Raw genomic sequence first — 15,735 nt, 5'->3', positions numbered from 1 at the left:
TACATCCACACTTGGTTGATCTCTCGCTCTTGTAAGTGAGATGCACATATGGGCTAAAGGCACCCGAGCATCGTGAATGGGCTGAATACATAACTGTGTCATCACATGACTATTATCCTAAGAGGGTGTTAGGACTACTGAGCCCTGTTTGCCTTATGAATATAGGTACTTAGATTGATAATTATATTAATTAAGAAATACTTATAACCCATTCGCACTAATGGTCTATTGGAGAAGATAGATTGATACGACTTTGAGTGACCTGGTTGCATGTAGATTCACCTAGATGTTGCACCTCTTGTTTGAGAGCAACAACGTTCCTTGAGTCTTCAGTCATTTGAAGTTAAGGAGGTCGAGGTTGTCCATGAGATATACCTCAACTACTGCAGATAGTTTGGATTGCAATCCGTGTTAAATGTTAGAACCTTGTGAGTTTTCTCTCGATCACCGACTTCCCACTTAAGGATGAGACTCTGTCTGTTAGGCATTACGGGCAAACAAATCATATAGCATAACCAACACCTATAGCGACCTCAACAAATTATGTGACTCACCCTTCATGTACTAAGAGGTGTAATCAAGAGAAACAAATCTTACATTGACATATCTGTTTATAATTGTTTACAATGTTGAGCTATATAGTTCCTGAAGTTCTATTCAAGGTAGATCATGATTATGTCAAATGCTATGTTTTGTGAGATCATGATTGTGTTAAATTGCTAAGCTATGATATCTTATTGTGATGAATGTTCTGACATTGTTTAAACTTTATAATATGTAGTTTATATTACCTGCTCGAAAGAGTCTGACCCCGTTTCATGGGAATGCAGGTGATGAATGAACATGTGTGATGGTACAATGTGGTGGTGAGACCGGGGACCATGTTTCTATTATTTCTTATTGAACTTTAGAACTTTTGTTTATCTCAATTAGACTGAGATAATTTTTATTTTATTTATATTATGAACATGTTATTATCATTTTGAAAATGTCTGATATATTACTTAAGTTATGTATGGTTATGATTCTTGAAAGCAGTTATTCCGTTGAGATTACTTTGGGTGAGGACCTGGATCCAAGTCTAAATATAAATTTGATTCAGTCTAGCTTAGACTTCATATTTTTGTAACTCACTAGAGTTGTTCAACTTTAAACCCCAACTAATTCTGTTGTGTTACATTTCAAAAATAAAAAAATAAATTTGGGTTGAAATTTTATGTTATTTCGAGTTAAAATTTTTGAGGTGTTACAAACACCAGGGATGAAAACATATTCCACTGCATGGCTGAATTAGGAACGAGGTTGAACGAACTTGACATGATTCATGGTTTTCTATCATGCACCCTAGATCAAACTCACAAACTCTCTAGAGTGACATGCTCTGATACCATGTAATAATGCAATTCGTGGAACACGCACATACTTGCACACAAAAAATACATGATTTATAGTGGTTCGGTCTAACGTAGGCCTACGTAGAACCTCTCTCTCTCTTTTTATGCTTCATGCCCCTGAGAGGACTTCTGCTTTGTTTATATAAATTTTCATGAGTTACAATATTGGGAGTTCCCTAAATACAAGGAGTCACATTGCATGCAAAATCCTTTTTTAGTACAAACAAGCTCAGATTTAAGAGTTTTCTTTATGGTGCCCCTTAGGGAAGGAGTCCTAGCTATGAACAACTACTAAGGTAGGAGTCTTTAATGAATCTTTCTTCTTTCTTGCACTCTACATCCATTCCAACATATGGATCCAATTAGGAGGAACCTAATTCAACATCATTTGGGTCTGGACCCTAATCTGGATTTGTCTTCACAGTTTTGACCAAATCTATCCCATAGATATGTTCAGCATGGTCAAACTAATAGGATTCACTCTTGCAACATGTCTATTTGACATAAAAATATGATTTTATGCGGATTGAAAATTTGATACAATTTAGACCATTAACTTTTCAGCTCCAGCAAAATCTTACATACACATTTGTTTTTATATTTTACTCGGAGAATCTTCCTCAGGCATAGAGACATAGTGGTGCTGGCTCAGCCTATACTGTACTTACTATCACCGTCCTGTCAACTTAAAACTCCAAGGCTTATCCCTCGACCCCAAGGAGTCACCAAACTTCGGCTTACATACACATTGGAGCAACGTGATCCATGATTTCTGCTAAACCATATATGTAGGTTACATCTAGAGGGTCACCTGTGCAAAAACACATTGAAAATTTTAAAATATTACTGTTTTTTACCAGAGGGTAGCAAACATTAACCCTTCAACACACGCCCTTTCCACAATGACGATTCCCGTAGGGGTGTGCTTGGACTTGTGTTCTGCAAATGGGCACTCCGCAGCAGGTGGTCCTGGAGCTCTGATCTTTCGCAGCACAAATGTGCCCTTAGGGCATGATTGACGCATGGTACAAACTCGTGCAGGGACAAAGCGGTCCCCATGTGGGTTGCTGTACCGTGTTTGAAACGACGGAACAAATTAAGTGGTCCTGGCGGGAACCCCACGATCCGATGTTTTTTGACAAGGGTGCATCGGATGGCGTTTGTCCCATGAATCAAACGCGCCCTTATGGTTGCAACCAGATCTGATTCCAGATTTTCACACAGCATTGAGAAAAGAGACCCAGTGGCTAAGCGCCTAATGCTTCTTCTTTCCTTTTAATGAATGATGAATAAGGTCATGAACAAATGACAATGGTGACTTTGGCACTATTTTGCAGTGTATTTTTGGTAATGCACTATCAGATCTTGATCCACTCCGTGCCATCAATGAAGCTGAGATCAATAAAAGGTTTAGCCTCCTCATCTGTCAATTCTCTTGACCAAGCAACCCTGCCTGCATAGTTTGCTCCTGGCCCCAGGCACTTGTATTGTCCATAAAAAACAGTCCTGAAAATAATCGTAAACGTGTTTGACTATATTAGGATATTATACATTTGGTTTGATTTGGTTATGATCGCATGAAACATGACCAAGTTCATGAAGCTTGGAGTTCTTGAACTTGGTCATGTTTTATGCAAAAAGAGTAGTGGTAATGTAAGAAAAGAAGGGATTAGGGGAACTATACATTTGTCTAGTGGGATCACCCCAATTGTACCACCCTTGAGGGATGATGAGGAGGTTGTCCATGTATGTGTAAGCAAAAATGACCCTTGAGAAGGCCCCTCATGCCCTCCCTAGGTACACAACACCTGAGCCTGTTACCCTACAATTCATTCACAAATGAGAAGCCTGTGTCATCAAGTAGACAAGCTGAACCCCTGTTGGTTAAAATGGACTCACTCTTGTGGACACCAAAGTACACAACCCACTAGATCAGGCCGCGTGTTTCGGGCACAACTTCCTGCAGTATGGTGGGCCCAGCCCTAAGATGAATGACAGCTTTCTAAGTAACAAAACACATTTTTTTGTGTCTTGAAGTCACAACCGGCCCCGTCACTTCAATCACCACCATCCGTTTCGAACTGAGGATATCAGCAATTTTAGTGGGCCCACTGCTTTTACAATGAATGGTGGTGATTTCAAAACACAAAAAAAATTGTTTTTTTTGTCAAATCACCTGATCTGTCCTCATAGAAAGCTGCTAAGTATTGGTCTCGATTATTGGATCTGCTCTCCTTGTGGAATGAGTTGGATTCCCATAACAAAAGAGAAGAGACCCGGTCCAAGGCACATCTAAGTTCTAGCCACTCTTTTTTTTTTTTTTCAACCTTTTGTTTTATTGGTCAGAAATGCTTTTTATGCAGGACATTTTCAACCGTTCATTGCTGATATTCTTACTCTTGGGTTTTGTTAAATATGAGATGAACGGCTGCCAGGCAGCCTCTGTACAATGACACCATGCATAAAAGCATTTCTCCCTCTTCAAGAAAATGATTCCTATGGTCACTTTGTCAACAGAAAAGGAGATTGTCAAAGATTTAAAAAAAAAAAAGATGAAAAAGAAGAAAGGCTAGCTGAGTTTTCAACTTTTTGTTCACTTTAGATCCTATGAAATGCTACCAAGCCTACCACTACCTCCACTCAAGAAAGTTGCAGTGAAAGTTGAAAAAAAGAGAGAGACTTGAATGCTAAACAATTACAAAAGCAGGCTTATCCTAAGGGGAAAAGAATAATTCTTATTTAGAGACATATTTTAGCTTATATTGTCAAATAGGGATCTTTTTTCCCTTAAAATTCCTGATCTACGTCAGAAAACAATGGGTACAACCTGAAACACGACTCGGGTCTGAATATGAGAGTTTGAAATTTCTAAAAAAAAAAAAACACACGAGGACATTTTTTTTCAAATTTTTAATAGAAACTATTTTTGATATTTTAATATAAAATATACTTTTATTAAACACTATTAAAAAGTAATAAAAACCACTAAAAGTATGCCCATATGTGTAAAGACCTGCTGTGACTTACTGTTGCCCCCAACCACTTCACCATGGTTAAATTTTGAAAATACCCTTCCCATCCAACTTTAACTTGCAGGTGTAGTTAAGTAAAAGTGGGTCTGGACAAAAAAATTTACCTGAAAAGAAAACAACCAACGTAGAATCTGTGGACTACTTTGTTGTCGATTGTCTTGTCACATAACCAAAACACAGGACTAGATTTCACGGGCTAAGCTAAAAGGAAAGAAAGACAAGCCAAGAGAGTACATGAAAGAGAGACTACCAAGTACCAATGCGTTTTATTTTTTATCAGAAAAAGAATACTTGGTACTACTTTTTGGGGTTAAAAGGAATACTTGGGAGTTCAAAATAGGCCAAGTTGGGAAGAGACTGCTAACCTCAAACAGGTTGAGCCCATTCCCAAAGATGAAATCCACAGAGCCTTCAATGTAGCAGTCCTTGTAGTAGTGCCTGCCCACTTGATCATAGAGTGTGCCTTGTGCACCTAGAAACTTGCAGCCCACAAATGCAGCTGTGTCACCTGAGATCCTAAGCGCCACTGCTTGCTTCCCAACTGCTCCGGGTGCTGGAACTGGCGTGGTATTCTGCAGAAAAACATTCATGTTCTTGAATTAGCTTATAGAATTCACATTATATGCGGTGTCAGCGACCTGCTTCACAGCCACCCATCTTGGCATTTCTACATTTCCAGAAATGTTCATCAGCAGTGGAGCTTCCACTGCAAGCTAAGCACCGCTGCATAAAAAATGACCCCTTAGCTTATATGCCTTGAGACATCAGCCTTACTAGGATTATGGCTGGTTCTTAATTGGTTAGGCACAAGAGCTTATGGGGAAGTTCTTGTGGGGTTTTACAACGTAAGGGCACCAGAAGAGGACCACCATGAACGTGGTGGCACCTCTCGTCCTGTAACAAGACGTTTGAACTATAACGGTGGTTTCTTCTCTTTGTCGATAAAAAAAGAAAACTAATTATCTTGACTAGATCAATAGTCATGACCGTGACCATCATTATCATCATCACCACCATCAAGTTTTTTGTTGTGTTGTGAGATTAGGTGCATGTAGGTGGGGAATAAGCATAAATTCATGCGGCTTATCACAATCCGAGGACATATGGATCAGTCATACTCATACCACTACATCCAACGAAGATAACAAGAGGTCTTCCATTCTTTCCACAAAAAAAAAAGGTGTCCAACTCAAGATGCCATACACTATGGCTGTCACTCCAAAGTTAGTTTGAAGCACTTATTAATAAAGGGCTACGCAACAAAATGGACTACCTAGGGTTCCTAAGCCCCTGCCAACAGTTGACTCAGGTAAAGTTGTTTGAGTCCACACCACAGTGAAGGCTTTCACATTTTAAGTAGGGATGGCAGTGGACCGGGGGACCCCGCCTCACCCGTTTGGACAGGGTATGAAATGGGGATGGAGGCGGGGTTGAAGGTTAAAATCTATCTCCGTGCAGGGATGGACTTATGCTTTCTTCCGCCCCCTCCCTCTTCCCGTCTTAATCCCCGCCCCGTCCCCAATCCTTCAAGGGATGACTATAGATCGAGAAAAAACAGGGTCTCACCCCCGTTTGGACCGGGGATGGAGGACATAAAACAAGGATGGAGGTGGTAGTGGAGGTTAAAATTCATCCCCTTGCAGAGATGGAGGCGAGATGGAGGTTCGGATTTTGAGATAGGGCAAGGGTAGAGACCTTGTCCCCGGCCGGGCCCGGCCCCAGTCCACTGCCATCCCTAATTTTAAGACAAAGTTATGTGATAAACCTAATCCTATCTCACTATTGGAAGAACAAGGCACAAGTTCCAATGGATCAAACTGCCAAAAATTTGATAACAATTAATGTCCTTGAATGCGCCTGTTTCACATGAGAAAAGGAGCCATTTTCCAGGAAATCAATCGGACTTTTATCCCAGATTTTTTTTTATAGGCAAAGCTGGGGTTGTGCAGACCCCCACCAGTTATACAATATACCATTGGGTTTTGATCTTGCAACGTCCCATCAGAAGGTGACGTACACTAACCGCTCCTACCAAACAAGCCGAGGCCCCTGTTGGTGGGACTTTTTCCCCACTGGTGAAACAACAACCATACATGCCAAGTTTCCCACGAAACTCCTCACCATCCCCCACCATGGGGAAATGTTTTCGCGAGGAAATCCCACAGATGGAGGAAATTTTTTGAAGAGGCATTTCGTACGTCTCTTGGAAAAAATGGGTCCTGGTTACTCCAAAAAAGGCCTAGGGAAATCTTTTTGATGTCAAGTGGAACCCTACCAACACTGTAAATCTTTTTCAGTTTCTGAGGAACCCTTGACTCGCAGAACGAAATGAAACATGACCAAGCTCATGAACTCTAGCATTTTGCTACCATAAAATGGAAAACTCACCATCCAAATAAGAACTGACACTGCTTCAAGTGTGCTCCATGTACTTAACAAGCTTAGCCCAACCCCAGTTTCAGCCTTCAAACACTTCAGCCCCACCATAAAATATTTTTCTTTTGAACACAAAATAACTATATATTAGAGCAGTCGTCATATTAGAAGAAGTGCACAACTGATACATGCACAAATGTTCTTTGCTCTCTTCTATTTCGGTGATGGGAAATGTCATCCCACCCATTTTATTAATAAATTATAAAAGTTAGATTTGCATTCCCAAAATTTAGATGTTATTTGGTAAAACTATGATTATATGCGTGATTACATTAGATATTCAAAGTGTCTCACCCCAAGACATAACAAGTAGTGCTGGGGCCCACATGCCTGGACCTAAACTTGTCACAGTCCGGACTCTAAAAGAGTGCTGAATCCATGATTCTAAAAACTGACCCACAAGTAGGGGACCCGACCCGCCAACCCGCTTCTTAGCCGGGTTAGGGTTTGGCTTAAACGGGTTTGTGTCGTAAACAGGTTGACCCACCTAACCCGTTTATTAAACGGGTCGTGTTCATGTTAGGGGTATGCCAACCCGCCAACCCATTTGACCCGTTTAATAAACGGGTTAGGCAGGCGGGTCAACCCGTTTACACTAAGCCGTCAACCCGCAACCCGTTTATATATATATATATATATATATATATATATATATATATATATATATATATATATATATATATATATATATATATTATATATATAACCCTAACTCCTAACTTTACACTTTAGTCACCCACCTAACTCCTTCCTATCCAGCTGCAGCCGAGAGCCCGACTCTCCAGTGGTGGTGATGGTGTCTATGTTATCGGGTTGACCCGATTAATAAATGGGTCACCGTGTCGTGTAATTGTGTCGTGTCAACCCATTTATTAAATGAGTTAACCGTGTCGTGTCGGGTTACCCGTTTAATAAATGAGTCATGTTCGTGTTTGCCACATTCGACCCATTTAATAAACGGGTCATGTTCGTGTTGAGGTATTCTGACCCGCCGACCTGACCTGATTGCCACCCCTACCCACAAGCATATATGACTAATGATATTGAATACCTTAAAAGTAATGTTCTTGGCTATGAAGGGGCATTCACAGCAAAAGTAGCAGAGTTGAATGTTCCAATAGGCTGCCTTCTTGGTCCTAGCGTTTGAGCTGTGTCACCCCATTGCACCACTGTTCTATCTGCACCTGATCCCTCTATAGTTATAAAAGACTTCAGTGGAGGAATGTTCACCTTCTCCCTAAGAGGTAAAATAAAACTCAAAGATTAGCTCAATCTTAATGTCAAAAAACAGACAGCAGAGAACGTGCTAGAACTCTTACGTGTAGATCCCTGGATTGACTCTGATTATAACTCTAACTGAATTAATGGTTGGTAAAGAATCGATGGCGTCCTGTATCTTCGTAAAGTCCCCGGCCACCGGGTTCTTGTCGACCGTGAGCACGAATGAAGGGTACACCTTGTTCATGGCAGTTGCAAAGAGGGAGTGATTTAGAGTGCCTATCCATGTTACCCACATCATGAATTGCTCTTCCAGTTGCTGATTCCTTGTGGCATTGGACGGCATCCCCTGTGAGCTCTGTGGGGAGCGGTTGGGGCGTAGGCCCTTAGTGTGAGAGTGTGTAAGGCCTGAGTTCATGATCAATGAAAGGATTAGAATGTAATGAATTTGTTGGTGTACTATTTAAAGTCTCTCTCTCTCTCTGATGGGCAGTGCATGACCCCCCTTTTGTTACGCATTTTCCCAATCTCTCTCTCTCTCTCTCTCTCTCTCTCGTTTGTACAGTCCATCTCTTTTGTAGGTGTACTCTCTCTCTCTCTCTCTCTCTCTCTCTCTCTCTCTCTCTCTCGATTGGGATTTCCCTTAATTCCCTCACAACTCTCTCTCTCTCTCTCTCGAGGAAAAGGGATGAGGATTGTTAGTGGAGGCTAGGGCAGTAGAGGTCTCTCTCGCTGCTCTCTCTCTCTCGACCCAACAGAGAGAGAGATCAGTTGATTTACTGTTGCTTTGTTGCCTGAGAATAAGCACAGATTTAATGGCTGACCGATTAAACCCTCCCACAACTTCTCATCACCTCTCTCTCTCTCTCTCTCGGTGATGCTTCCTTTCTCTGACCACCGCCGCCGGTGACCTCACGCCCTTGTCCGGCCACCTGCAGTCCCCCTATCCCGAGCACCCCATGTTCTTGTTCCTTTTCTCCCCTCTCGTTTCTCGCCTCCTACGAATCCGGCCGGCGACCCACGGCCAGACACCCCTGACCTCTTGTCCCATTCGGTTCGCCGGAGGATACCCGACATCAGAACCCTCCTCGGGTGCTCTCTTCCCCCTATCCCGAGCACCCCCTGTTCTTGCTCCTTTTCTCCCCTCTCGTTTTCTCGCCTCCTACGAATCCGGCCGGCGACCCACGGCCAGACACCCCTGACCTCTTGTCCCATTCGGTTCGTCGGAGGATACCCGACATCAGAACCCTCCTCAGGTGCTCTCTGTAAGTCCAACCTCTCTCTGCTACCCAACTCTCTCTCTCTCTCTCTCTCTCTCTCTCTCTCTCTCTCTCTCTCTCTCTCTCTCGATGCTTCCTTTTTCTGACCACCGCCGCCGGTGACCTCACGCCCACGTCCGGCCACCTGCAGTCCCCCTATCCCGAGCACCCCCTATTCTTGCTCCTTTTCTCCCCTCTCGTTTCTCGCCTCCTACGAATCCGGCCGGCGACCCACGGCCAGACACCCCTGACCCCTTGTCCCATTCGGTTCGTCGGAGGATACCCGACATCAGAACCCTCCTCGGGTGCTCTCTCTAGGAGAGCGTTCAGCCTCGACTGCACCACCAACCCCACCGTCTCCTCGCTACGACCCTCGGTGCCCAAAGAGCTCTGGTGGATTCTCGGTTCCTGTTCGAGAGAAAAAGTTTCTCGTCTACCGCCTTCAGATCCTTCCGCGCCTTCATCACGAAGGCATCCTTGTCGAAGCAGCAGGGTAACTCTCTCTATCTCTCTCATCTCTCTCTCTCTTTGCTGATGATGAGAGGCAAGTTGCGGGGGTCGGATCGATTTTGGAGTCTCTCGTGTAGTCGGTCAATTTCACACAACAAAAAAGCTCTCTTGGAGTTAGCGAAGGGTATTAATGCTTGGGCCTTCGCGGTGTCGCTCTAGAAGTGGGGAGTTTCGGTTAGGGTCCCGTTTAGGCTATCTCAGGGATTCTTCGCATCATTATCTGGGTTTTTGGTCCGCGGTTTGTGTCGACGAGCGCTTGATATAAGGGATGTTCGGTGGTTTGTCAAGTCTCTTCACAGGGAAGCTTTGGAAGAAAATGAGATTCAAGGGTCGCTCAATGCTCCTTTCTTTCGACCCTACTCTAACAAGGATGTACTAGAGGGGTGGAATCTGGTTTGGCCGACATGGCACCCTTCTTTCTGCAGCCTTAGGCGACGGGCGGATACGTGTCGGGCGAAGTCGGGAGACTGGTGGTGTACTGTATGTTTCAATCGCAACTTCCGTTCAAGACTTTTCTGTCACAGGTGTGGCTCGGATCGTTCAAAAATTCGTCATATTATTTTCCTCTCCGGCAAGTCTCGTATGCCGGAACCTTCATCACACGCCAGGCACCGGGTCCATGACCCTCGTCGACCTGCTGTATCTTTCGGTGATGTGGCGCAGGTGTGTACCATGGAGGCAGGTACCTCTTCATTTTCGGCGGTTAAGATAGGTTCGCTTTGGGTACCGTTGAAGGCATCCAGTGCCGTCTGTCCATCCCATGATGTCGGTCGTTCGTTAGAGTTATACCGCTCGTATCCTAAAGCGTCCATCGAGAAGCGTCCTTCCAAGCCGACAATCTGTCTCATCCGCCCTGATGAATTAATGAGTAAAACTGCTTTCGAGATGGAGTGTGGGTCCACTTGCGTTGAGAATTTTTCGGGCTCTATATGTTCATCTGGTTTGCCTCTTCAACTATTGGGCCGCCAGCACGATCTTGCGTCTGGGAGTTGTGCTGCATCTGTCGCCCATGATGGATCCTGGGCCCGTTCATTTTTCGATCATCATGGGAGCTTGTGTTCAGTCGATTCTACAATTCGTATTCTGACGATATTCCTACCATGCAAAGGCGTCCTGGTGTGCATGGGGTCTGCCCCAACGTGTGTTTTGGGTTTTACCTGCGTGGTCTCGTTGTCATCTTGCATGCTGCACCCAACTCACTTTTTGAGTTCGGCGGACTGCTTGCCGGATCAAGACGGGGGTTGTCCCATGAAGGGTTTCGGAGCATCGGTTCAGGGGAACTCGGGGGCCTCCTGCTTGCAACCAGTGCATCCACAACCTTGCCCAGATTCGTCAAGTTCGGGGGGTGAGTCGCAGGGGGTCGATGACTTGTTTGACATATGGGGTATGTCATTCGTCGAGGCTGTGCAGGCACTAGGAGTGCAGATTTCAATCGGGCAGCTTTCTTCGATCCAACAACAGATTGTTCCTCGAGCACGATCGGCAGTCAGGGTCACAAATAGTCTTCGTAGAGCTAAATCATTGGCACGTTCGCAAGCCCAGATTCAGGCAGATGGCTCCAGCTCAGTTCGACGCTCAGCTAGGCAAAGGCGTACTAGGGTGTTGTCTGATTATTTATCATGAAGATGTGTATTTGGAATATTAGAGGCATGAATTGCCCCCGTAAGCGGTTGTTTTTAGCTAATTGGATTAGGTATGAAAGTCCGGATGTCGTTGCAATTTGTGAAACCAAAATGGAGGATATTCCATTATCAGTGGTATCTTTCTTATGGAGAGGTGCGGCATATGCTTTTAAGCCGTCCGTTGGGTTTGCTGGGGGAATCCTGGTTCTTTGGAAAGCTTCTCTTAAGGTGGCGATAGTAGATATTGGTCTTTATTCAATCTCCCTTTCTGCAAACTTGTTGTCGTCGCTGCAAGATGTTGTTCTCACCTTTGTGTATGGTCCTGTCGTGTCTACTTCGCGACCAATGTTTTGGGCTGACTTAGATCGAGTTCTGGTTACATTTGGAGCTCTTCAGTGTTTAGGAGGGGATTTCAATTGCCTGTTGTCCACGCAGGATTCTAGTTTACCGGTTCTTCTCAACCCCTCCATTAGGGGGTTTCAGGAGTTTGTTCAGCGGAACCAACTTTACTCAGTACCTCATGTGGGGGAGAAATTCTCGTGGTCAAATATGAGGTCTCGCCCTTGCTTGCGGATACTTGATCGTGTTTTTCTCTCCCCAGAACTATTTCACGTAGTTTCGGATGTCACTGCTTGTCTGCTGCCACGGACCATGTCCGATCATGGACAAATGACTGTTTCGTGGGGCGCAGGCTTCAAGGCGTGTCGTAGGTTCTTCTTTGAGGAATGGTGGCTTCGGGTGCCAGACTTTCAGCAGTTGGTAGGTCAATCGTGGGCTCAACCTGCTACGGGATCTTGGGTGGCCATCCGCATCCATGCTAAGCTTCTTCGTCTTCAGAAACGTATTAAGGAATGACTAAGTTTTAATAACCTGAACAAGTTTAGGTTCATCGGCCAGTGGGAAGCCGAGCTCTCCGATTTGGCCCAACGTCAGGTCGATCTTGTTGGTGTACCGGAGGGTCAAGTGCTTCAGTTGCAGGAGTGTATCGTCGTACTCTCTGCTCTCGTTGCAGAATGGAGAGCACGAGATGAGCTTAGATGGAAGTTGAGGGCTAGAGTTGCATGGTTGGCTAATGGCGATGATAATACACGTTTTTTTCATATGAACGCATCAAATAAATACAGTAAGAACCGGATACTCTCGATCGAGATCGATGGATGTCAGTTTGGTCCGCACAATTGCCTGCCAGCTATTACTTCTTATTTCTCCAGGTTGTATTCGGCCGACTTAGGCGTCGGGGGTGTCATCGGCGATATGGGCTATAAGCGGTTGGCGGCAAACCAATCAGTTTCTTTGTAGGTTAGATTCACTGAAGTGGAGATTTCGAATGCTATTAGCGAATTATCGGGATGGAAGGCACCAGGCCTTGATGGTTTTCACATCGACTTCTTTAAAGCATTTTGGTCAAGTGTTAAAACTGACCTGCTCCACTTGTTCGATGAATTCTATCATAATGCGAGGTTGCCTAAACCATATCATGTGGCAGTCATCTCTTTGATTCCTAAGAGGCAAGGGGCATCAGACATATCCAACTTCAGGCCGATTTCGGTGATGGGTGCTATGTATCGCATTATATCTAAGGTGTTGGCTAATCGATTGCGCGTTGTCATTGATCAACTTGTTTCTCCGAACCAGGGTGCTTTTATTCCAAGTCGAAGTTTGCAAGGATCTTTTATTTGTGCAACTGAGCTTCTTCACTCTTTACAGTCGACTGGATCACCGCACTTCATGCTAAAATTGGATTTTCACAAGGCTTATGACAGCCTGGCATGAGATTTTCTGATTGAATCTCTAACAAATATGGGGTTTGGCAGCCGGTTTATAGCATGGGTTAAGGAGTTGGTCACAAAATCCGTATCATCAGTTTGCATCAATGGAATGAGAGGAGAAGAATTCAAGTTGGCTAGAGGTGTACGACAGGGTTGTCCTCTAGCACCTATCCTTTTTAATATCGCGGTAGATGGTTTACCTATTCTCATGAAAAGGGCAGAAGAAACAGGCTTCTTGGAATCCTTGGGCATTCCTGGTTTTGTTGGTCACACAATTCAATATGCAGACGATACTTTAATATTTGGACATGCGAATGTTAATCAAATGTCCAGGTTGTGCTTCATTATTAAAGTCTTCGCTGCAATTTCAGACCTTCGCCTGAACGAGAGTAAGTGCGCTCTGGTCTTACTCAATGCTGATCCTCTTCTCCAATCGGCTGCTGCAAGGATCTTCAACTGCCCAATATTTGACCTTCCTGTCAATTTCTTGGGTCTATCGTTGCACTCTCTGCAGCCAGCAGGAATTTCTACTTGGATGTCTACCATAGAGCGGGTGCAAGGGAGATTGCAGGCTTGGAAGGCTCGATATTTATCTTTTGCGGGACGAGTGATGCTCATTCGCCATGTTTTAGCCAGATTACCAGAGTTTCGAATGAACATGTCTATTATACCGACGATAGTAGAGCAGACGATTAACCGTTTGCTTTTGCACTTCCTTTGGTCTGGGAATGTGTCGCACAAAAAGTACCCGCTTGTTTCTTGGCAACAGATCGTTCTCCCGAGGCAGCGAGGCGGCTTGGAGATTCCAGCTTTGAGAAAGAGGAGCATCGTTTTAGTCTTGAAGTGGGCTTGGGAAGCTTCCACATCTCAATCTTCTTGGGCTATGTTTGTTAGGCAAAAATATGGTAGTCTACATGAATCTCTTCTTTCCACACCCAGTTCAGTGTGTCACTCGTCCCTCTGGCTGGAGTGGCGGAAGACACTTCGATCCTTCAATGGCAGAGATCTTAGGCCGGTCCATGACCTGTCGTGGCTTCACTGGGCCATGGCGAGCGGAGATAGGTTCTCCATTAAGCAAGTTTACCATTCCTTGTTGCCGTCCGGGATGGACTGGTTTCCCAGGGATTGTATGTGGGGTAAGGGGCCAGCTCCAAGGGCAAAAGCTTTGGCGTGGCTTGTGGCTCTGGACCGTGTTCAAACCCAAATTAATGTCAGGAAACGGGGGATTCAATTTCCAAGCATGTGCGTTCTTTGCGAGAAGGCTGTAGAGGATACGACTCACCTATTTTGGCTCTGCCCGGTCGTTCTAGACTTATTTTTTCAAACTTGGGGTGCGCCACCTGTTCAAACTCGTCCGTGCTCCGTTATTCGGGACCTCTTGCTTGGTCCCAGGATTGTACGACACAAAAAAAAATGGAGATTATTGTGGCGGGTTTGGTTGCTTTCAGCATGGTGGGTCATATGGACCGAAAGAAACGACATCTTTTTCAGAGGCATCAAATTCGATTTCGGAAGGCTTCGGCAACGGGTCATGTCTGATGTGTATCTGGCTCTTAAGTTACATAGTAGGGGGGAGGGGCTGATCGACTTGTACTCTGATCTATGCACAATCACCATCTAAATTGTGGTTGTTTTGCTCTTATGTTTCTCTTTTGTCTCTCTCATCCAATATTCTGTTGGATGTATTTTGGTAATGTTGAATGGTGAATGTTCTCTCTCTCTCTCTCTCTCTCTCTCTCTATATATATATATATATATATATAAAGGGCATAGAATAGTGGAGGTATGATCACGGGTTTTATGACATCATGCGGTTCACAGGCTAAACATATTTCCTGACAAGCCCAGCTTTATATTTTTTTCTGTACCCGTGAGGTTTCCTCGTTCTTTTCTCTCGGTATTCTTGTGTAGGGATGGCAGTGGACCTGGGGAAAGCCGGCCCCCGCCTCGCCCCCCCCCCCCCCCCCCCCGTTTGGACAGGGGATGAAGGGCATGAAACGGAGATGAAGGTTAAAATCCATCCCCGTGCGGGGACTGGGGATGGAGGACATGAAACGGGTATGGAGGTTAAAATCTATCCCCGTGGGGGGTGGGGGGGTGGAGATTCAAATTTTGAGACGCTGCAGGGGTGGAGACCTTGTCCCCCGCCCCCCCCCCCCCGGTCCATTGCCATCCCTATTCTTGTGGCAGCACTTTCAGTGGACAGTGGTATCCCAACAATTCTTTTTTCTTCCTTGTTTCAATTTTATTCTTTAATACAAAGAGATAAATTACTTAACATCCCCCCACCTAAGAAAGAAATTACCTAAGAACACCTTGAGTTTGGTCAATCCACAAAAGGATCCCCACCATTTTTAAGATTTCACCCACTTGCAGAATGACAACTGACTTCTTAATAATGGCTTAATTCCTTTCTTCGAGTAATTAATTAACATTGAAGAATTTTATTTAACTTTTATTTTTAAAGTGATTTAACATTTAGCTGAACAAACACA

General features: G+C 44.5%; 1 pseudogene; it reads right to left on the bottom strand.

Moving 5' to 3' along the window:
* Positions 1-2,739: 2,739 nt before the first annotated feature.
* On the bottom strand, positions 2,740-9,295 carry LOC149820402 (putative pectinesterase 53; annotated as a pseudogene).
* Positions 9,296-15,735: the final 6,440 nt, after the last annotated feature.

This window comes from Nuphar pumila, chromosome 12 (assembly GCF_984573655.1).
Source record: "Nuphar pumila chromosome 12, dmNupPumi1.hap1.1, whole genome shotgun sequence".
Taxonomy (NCBI): Eukaryota; Viridiplantae; Streptophyta; class Magnoliopsida; order Nymphaeales; family Nymphaeaceae; genus Nuphar; species Nuphar pumila.
The sequence above is the reverse complement of the archived record's forward strand: the minus strand, read 5'-3'. Positions and strand labels throughout refer to the sequence as shown.